We start from the raw sequence: 6,942 nt of genomic DNA on the forward strand, positions 1-6,942 counted from the left end.
TTGCAGCAATCCAAATCTTATAAATAAGTAAACACATGTATCGTTCAACAAACCAAATATGAACATTAATCCGGAACATTCTTCCTAATCAAATTATCTATCAAATGTTTAAACAATTGAACTAACATTTTCAAAAAAAAAAAAAAAAAAAAAAAAATGACACAACTAAAAATTAAAATATAATCATCGTCTTAATTTTAAAATCTATATTTTTTCTCATTTTGAAAAAAATAAAATTCATAAATTATCAAACGAATCTTACATATGATGAAAGGCGTGTTAGTGCATATATGAGTGTGTGTAGTGATTTTTTTTAACATTAGCCCTTACCGAAATAAATATGTAATATTTTTATCTTTTCTTCATTGCTAATTATATATGTTTTACATACAACATACCAATGTTCTCTCTCTATCAGATTAGTGAACCTCCTAATGAAATTTGATAGCTTATATGTATCACTATCAATAATAATGAAATTTTATATAATTTTTCAATTTAATTGAGAAACATTTTAAAACATACCGGATTTATGTTTTATCAAAATCAAAACATATAGTTGGGATTTTATCTACTCCGGTTGTCCTTTGACCTTCTTTCCTATTCTTATTACTATACATGATTTAACCACCGGTTAACTTAGTGTAAACTTTTGTTCTGTTAATGAAATATATAATGTTTTACGTACCAAAATGTAAGAATGATCGATAGTCTTGATGAAAATCAGAACTTCTGATATCAAAATACATTATATTTCAAACCATGAGAAAACATCACAATCAAACCTTTGAATAAAAAAATATGATGAAAATCAAATACCAAACTGAAATCTTACCTTGTCGCCGGATTTCGGGGATAGAAAGAGTGGCTGGATTGTTATTAAATTAAAGTGTCGTTAGGATAATTATTATATGTCTATTGTATTATTGTGATGTAACATAAAGTGTGTAAGTCCCTCAATAGTCTAGGGGGCTATAATGTAAATAGGTTTGTCATATTGCAATCAAACGATTGCAACTCAATTATTGTACTCGGCTCCTTTGAGCCTATAAATAGGGCCTTTGCCCATATGGAATAGACAAGCTAAGTTTGAGTGTTTAAGATTTGAGTTGATCTCAATCTTCTTCTGTTGAAATAGCTCGTCTATTTCTGAATAGCAGAACCCTATCCAAACATATCCATATATTCATATAAACATATCAAACCCAGACAATCAATCCATCGTCAATCCATTCCAACGCATCATTCAGGTATATTCTGTCTTAATTTTATTAATTCCGTCATGTCGTTAATTTTGGTATCAGAGCTAAGTAACGTTCTTATTATTCTTATTATCAGTTTGCATATTCAATCTATCGTTAATAAGAATATATGCATATGCAGCATCATAAACATGATAAGCATCATAAACATGATAAACATCATAAACATGAAAATAAATAATCATTATTTTTAAGTACCCATATTCAAAAAATCATCGTTATTAAAACAATTAAAAATTATCGAAAGAAGATTTAATATCATAAATATGTCTCAAGATATTCTATTCAATTGTTATATTATTTCTCCATGATAATCTCATTCCGAGTTATTTTAACCATTAATTCTACAAAATTTGAAATTTTTATTAAAATAATACTCGTTCTTAATAATCAAATTAATCAAATTCATACTTGAAATATATATTTATGTCTAACAAAATTCTGATGAATTGTATTCCTAATAGAAATATTATTTTAAGAATACAACAAATCCAAGAATCTATAAATAATTCTAAGAAAAATCTCAAGGATTCTTACAAACCTAATAATCAAGGTACGATTTTAAACAATAACTATATTCATGATGTTAGATATTTCATAAGAACTAGTATTAAAATCCGTTACAAGCAAATACGACGTCTAAAAACAAAACTATTTGTATTCTAAAACATATGTCTTTTAAACACTACTATTAAATAAATTTTAATCGTAACTTTAAATCTAAAACGAAACTAAACTATTATTATTATAAAATTATAATCATGAGTTTTTCAAGTCTAGATACAAATAAACAAGAATTAAAATTTTTTCGTAAAACATTGAAACAATCTAAAAAATTTCTTTTAGTCTTAAAAATAGATTCTGACATATCAATGATAAATTGTATATCTAATATTGAAGCAATACATATAATAAATAATAGTATAAATTGGAAACAAGAACAAATAAAAAATCTTGAAGATAAAATAACAAAATTAATTTGTTAAATATGATAGAAAAAACAACTACTTCACTAGAAAAAAGAAACTAAAAATTTTATATATGGAAACTTTACAAGAAAAAGTAGAAACACTAACTAAATTATTTGCAGCACTAGAAATTCCATCTGAAACGCAAGAAAATAATATAGAAATAGAAAATAATTCAGATGATAATGACGCAGAAGTAATATATGATTTTTCTTCAGATGATGAAAACCCTTATTCAAATCCATATAGAGATTCACAAAACAATTTTGGATTAAAACGAAAACAATCATATGTTGAAGATGATTATCAAAGTCAATATATTTATGGACCACCTTCATTAGAAGAAAATTTTTTATATAGACAAGGAATGGTTAAAAATAAACAAAACAAATGGGAAAAAATACCTCCTCAATACATACCTAAATTATTTACATTTCCAACAAATTCAGATATTCTTTTTATTGATTGTGACCAAAATCCTGAAGCAAAAATTCAAGAATGGAGTAATAAAATGGGAGTACAAATTCAGTTAACCGAAGAATTAAGAAATTTACACCCAAAACACTTTCTTAATTATATCATTCATAAAACACAAGGTAACGCATATCGTTTCCTTTCATCTCTTGATGAAACCGAAACAATGATGATAGCCACCACCGATGCTATGGAAACATTTAAAAATGTATTAAGCCGTCTTATTCAGGAATTCATAGGAAAACAAATTGAAGATAAAATATCAAAAGAAGCTTTTCAATTAGAATCACTATGGCATTTAACTAATTTACGAATTTGTAATATGTGTTATTTAGAACCATTTATATGTGAATATTCTGAACATTATTATAATTTAGATTCCATTAGAAAAAAGGCAGCATTAGATATGTTTTATCAAAAATTACCATCATTAGTAAGCCAAAGTGTAATAAAAGATTTCCAAGAAGCATTACAACAAAATAAAGTTGCAGACACCTTAGGAGCACGAATAAGCATATTAAAAGCATGGATGCAGAAAAAATGTTTAGAACAAAAAACAGCACAAGATGCAAAAATTGATTTATGTTGTGACATCCTTTCTAACAAAGTAAATCAATATGGTTGTAAAGAAAAACAACAAAGTAAAAAGAAAATTTGGAAAAAACAAACTTATAAACCCAAATATAAAGAATATTATAAACAAGGGGAAAGAAAATATTTCCGAAATAGAAAACAATATAAACAAAAATATCAATCCAAAACAAATTATTGCCCATCGAATAAAAAAGACTGTAAATGTTGGATATGTCAAGAAGAAGGACACAAAGCTTATGAATGCCCGAAAAAGACTAAAAACGAAAAAGAAACAAATATATTAAAAATTGCATACGACCTTGGATACGAACCCATAGAAGATTCAGACATAAATTCAGATATAGATATTTATGCATATACAACTGATTCTGATTAAGATGCAGGTACATAATCCTATGGGAAAAGTATTATTGGGACTAGATAACGAGGGAAACCTCATATCTGACCCATCAAAAGTATACAGTGATATGAAAGTATCACCAAAAGCATACATTGGTATGAAAATACCATCTGAAGTAAACAATGATAAAGTATACAGTGATATGAAAATATCACCAAAAGCATACAGTGATATGAATATATCACCAAAAGCATACATTGATATGAAAATTTTCATATCAAACAATTTTCAGCAATCATTCAGGTACCCAAGAGACGCAAATATTCAATCCACAGATATATTGAAATGGAAGCAATCATGAAGCAAATCAAACACCAGTTCAAACAAAAAGAAGATCAAGAAGCATCATTAGTCAGACAACTCGAAGCAGTCAGACGAGAAAAAGAACAACTACGACAAACAATACAAATTCTATCATCCCAATCAGTACCTAAAGAAGAAGCAGCTAGCAGTTCAACAACGAAGCAACCAAAAGAAGACATTCAAGAAATTTCATCCGATGATAGTCAGCCACAAACAATGCTCAAGTCAGAAAAACAACCTATAATACAAAATCCAGAAGAATACCCACCACTTCAAGCAGATCAAAATATAAAGAAATGGTACGTGATTTTCAACGAAGAAAACAAAGGAGTATATGACAATTGGGGAATTGCCAGTTCATATATTCTTGGAAGAAATATTATTCACAAAAGTTACAAAACAAAAAATGAAGCAGAAGCCGCATACAACGAAGCATACAAAGCAGTAATAAAAGATAACGTAGAATGTTCAAAAACAGTTCTCCTAACACCACAAAAATCTATGACCAGCTTCACACCACAAAAACCTGTATCCATCCCAAGATCCCTTAACCAATTAAATGCAAAAATTGCCCTTGAATCCATTCTATCAACCAAAGAAAAAGAAGCCATGAAAAAACCATCTGCCAAAAAATTTGCCGAATTATGGGACAGCCTAATCTCATACACCGAAGTCCATTCTCTGATGGGCTTTTACCCAGTAGCCAGACGACCAGGTCCTAAAGCAGTTTTCTTAGCCGACTTATCAGATCCTATGACTTTATGGGATTATTTTATTCATGGGTTCATCGACACCATCTATCTAGAAGGCACCAATCTACACTGCATCAGCGAATTCCCTTCTGCTGTGCAAACTATCATCAGAAATTATAAAATACGCTTTGCAAAACAAGAAAGAGGATTATTCATCAAAATGCATTCTAGCTACCCAATTTTTGATGAAGAATCTCAACTAATTGTCCCAAGTATTACTTTTGCAAACATGGGAATAAGCAACGGCTCAAAACCAACAAAAGATGATCTGAATTATACCTGAATGATTCAAATCGAAAAACATGGCGGAATTAATAAAAAGGTTAGGATAGAATTATACCTGAATGATGCGTCGGGATGGATTGACGATGGATTGTTTGGATTATATGAATGATTATATGAATATATTTGGATAGGGCTCTGCTATTCAGAAATAGACGAACTATTTCAACAGAGGAAGAACTTTGAGATCAACTCAAGTCTTAAACACTCAAACTTAGCTTGTTTATTCCATATGGGCAAAGGCCCTATTTATAGGCTCAAAGGAGCCGAGTACAATAATAGAATTGCAATCGGTTGATTGCAATATGACAAACCTATTTACATTATAGCCCCCTAGACTATTGAGGGACTTACACACTTTATGTTTTTCTATCCTAACCTTTTTATTAATTCCGCCATGTTTTTCGATTTGAATCATTCAGGTATAATTCAGATCATCTTTTGTTGGTTTTGAGCCGTTGCTTATTCCCATGTTTGCAAAAGTAATACTTGGGACAATTAGTTGAGAATCTTCATCAAAAATTGGGTAGCTAGAATGCATTTTGATGAATAATCCTCTTTCTTGTTTTGCAAAGCGTATTTTATAATTTCTGATGATAGTTTGCACAGCAGAGGGGAATTCGCTGATGCAGTGTAAATTGGTGCCTTCTAGATAGATAGTGTCGATGAATCCATGAATAAAATAATCCCATAAAGTCATAGGATCTGATAAATCGGCTAGGAAAACTGCTTTAGGGCCTGGGCGCCTGGCTACTGGGTAAAAACCCATTAAAGAATGGACCTCGGTGTAGGAAACGAGGCTATCCCATAATTCAGCGAATTTTTTGGCAGATGGTTTTTTAATGGCTTCCTTTTCTTTGGTTGATAGAATGGATTCAAGGGCAATTTTTGCATTTAATTGGGTAAGGGATCTTGGGATGGATACAGGTTTTTGTGGTGTGAAGCTGGTCATAGGTTTTTGTGGTGTTAGGAGAACTGTTTTTGAACATTCTACGTTATCTTTTATTACTGCTTTGTATGCTTCGTTGTATGCGGCTTCTGCTTCATTTTTTGTTTTGTAACTTTTGTGAATAATATTTCTTCCAAGAATATATGAACTGGCAATTCCCCAATTGTCATATACTCCTTTGTTTTCTCCGTTGAAAATTACGTACCATTTCTTTATATTTTGATCTGCTTGAAGTGGTGGGTATTCTTCTGGATTTTGTATTATAGGTTGTTTTTCTGACTTGAGCATTGTTTGTGGCTGACTATCATCGGATGAAATTTCTTGAATGTCTTCTTTTGGTTGCTTCGTTGTTGAACTGCTAGCTGCTTCTTCTTTAGGTACTGATTGGGATGATAGAATTTGTATTGTTTGTCGTAGTTGTTCTTTTTCTCGTCTGACTGCTTCGAGTTGTCTGACTAATGATGCTTCTTGCTCTTCTTTTTGTTTGAACTGGTGTTTGATTTGCTTCATGATTGCTTCCATTTCAATATATCTGTGGATTGAATATTTGCGTCTCTTGGGTACCTGAATGATTTCTGAAAATTGTTTGATATGAAAATTTTCATATCAATGTATGCTTTTGGTGATATATTCATATCACTGTATGCTTTTGGTGATATTTTCATATCACTGTATACTTTATCATTGTTTACTTCAGATGGTATTTTCATACCAATGTATGCTTTTGGTGATACTTTCATATCACTGTATACTTTTGATGGGTCAGATATGAGGTTTCCCTCGTTATCTAGTCCCAATAATACTTTTCCCATAGGATTATGTACCTGCATCTTAATCAGAATCAGTTGTATATGCATAAATATCTATATCTGAATTTATGTCTGAATCTTCTATGGGTTCGTATCCAAGGTCGTATGCAATTTTTAATATATTTGTTTCTTTTTCGTTTTTAGTCTTT

This window comes from Lactuca virosa, chromosome 1 (genome assembly GCF_052849685.1).
Source record: "Lactuca virosa cultivar CGN04683 chromosome 1, Lactuca_virosa_CGN04683_v6, whole genome shotgun sequence".
Lineage (NCBI taxonomy): Eukaryota > Viridiplantae > Streptophyta > Magnoliopsida > Asterales > Asteraceae > Lactuca > Lactuca virosa.